Here is a 1,728-nt window from a genome sequence, read left to right as displayed (position 1 = left end):
TTATTATTTTCTCCCCTGGTCCTTTATGCTCCTGCTATGAGTGAAACCATCTGGTATTTTTTCTTTTCTTTCTGGCTTATTTCACTAAGCATGATCCCTTCCAGTCTATCCATGTTGCTGTAAAAGGCATGGGTTTATCTTTTTGATTGCTGAGTAATATTCCATTGAGAATATCACAATGCTTTTTTCCTTCAAAATATACCAAGCCTCCAAGCACTTGTCATACCTTCTACTGCTAAAACAAAGAGGAAATTTCATCTCATTCTTCATTTGTGCAGGAGATACCTAGTCTCCCTGTTTCTACCCAAGCCACCTTCAGGTGATTCATAGCACTGCACTAGGGTCACCCTTTCCAAGTCCAAGTCAGATTCTTTTCCTCTGCTCAGAACTCTGCAAAACTCCCATTTTACATGAAAAGTTTCTACCACACCCTTTTGGCCCTCACAGTCACCTCTTTATTTATTCACTTCCATCTTCCAACCTCTTGCACTCAACTGTAGCCACCTGAGCTTGTCAGTTCTGGAATACCTGAGGCAACTCCCACCCTAGGTCTTTGCTCTGTAGCTGCCCTCTACCTGGAAGAATCTGACTCCAGGTCTCTGCTTGCAGAGCCTACCTACTCCTGCTTTAAGTCACCATTCTGATGTCACTTTCTGAAACCTACACTGTCCACCCCCAAGATTCCACTCTCCCTTCCCCTGTTTTGCTTCTTTTCCATTTGTTCATTTGTTGTTCATGTGCTACATAATTGACTTCTTTTTCTTTTTTAAAGATTTATTTATTTATGCATACAGAACTGGGGTACAGGCCAGTGATGCAGGGGCGGTGAGAGGCTTCACCAGAGACAGAGAGGGGAGCAGAACAGGCCAATTGATGAAGTACACTGCTGAGGGGAGCAGCGGATAGGTCAGGAGAGGTCTGCCATGCCATGTGGGTCAGCTTCGGGGCAGGCAGGAATGGAACTCACGGGGAAGTGGCTTTAGCTTCTTAGTGCTGTGCTTTAACCCGCTACGCCACCAGGGAGGGCCTGACTTATTTTTCTATTTTATTTTCTTTCCTGCCCTCACTCCCCTTCCCTAGTATAATACCCTCACGGGAAAAGACATTTATCTGCTTTGTTCACTGATTTACCCCAAGAGCCTAGAGCAGCATCTGGCAAATAGTATTGCTCAATAAATATTTGCTAAATGAATGAATGAATGAGCTCTGTAGAATGAGAAGGAGTTAACCAGGAAAAGTGTTTGAAGAGCATAATGGAGGAGAATGTTCTGGGCAGAGAAACAAGTATAAATGCCTTTATACAAATTAAAGAAGGAAAAAATAACATTTGCTTATCAAACAGATGGCATAAAATCACTTGATAAAACTTAACATCCATTCATGATAAAGACAGACTCTTTTTTTTAACAAACCCTAAACACACTCATAACTGACTTCTTCAGTTGATAAAATGTTATCTACCAGAAACTTAAAGCAAACACCACATGTAACGGGGGAGACTTAGAAGCATTCCCACGGCCCAGTTGTCCTCTGGCATTTGGACCACACTACTCAATCCATTCGGAAGTTAGGCTTGGCCATGGGACTGGCTTTGAAGTGCTAGTGAACAGAACCCAAGTTACTTCAGGGTGGAAGCTTCAAAAGCCAGTGAATAATTTACCCTGCCCCTTCCTCCTTCCCCAGTAATGATGGAAGCAGATGTTCAGGGAGGAGAGCGCCTCCATCCAC

This window comes from Condylura cristata, unplaced genomic scaffold (assembly GCF_000260355.1).
Source record: "Condylura cristata isolate star-nosed mole 26May11 unplaced genomic scaffold, ConCri1.0 scaffold00013, whole genome shotgun sequence".
Classification (NCBI taxonomy): Eukaryota; Metazoa; Chordata; class Mammalia; order Eulipotyphla; family Talpidae; genus Condylura; species Condylura cristata.
The sequence above is the reverse complement of the archived record's forward strand: the minus strand, read 5'-3'. Positions refer to the sequence as shown.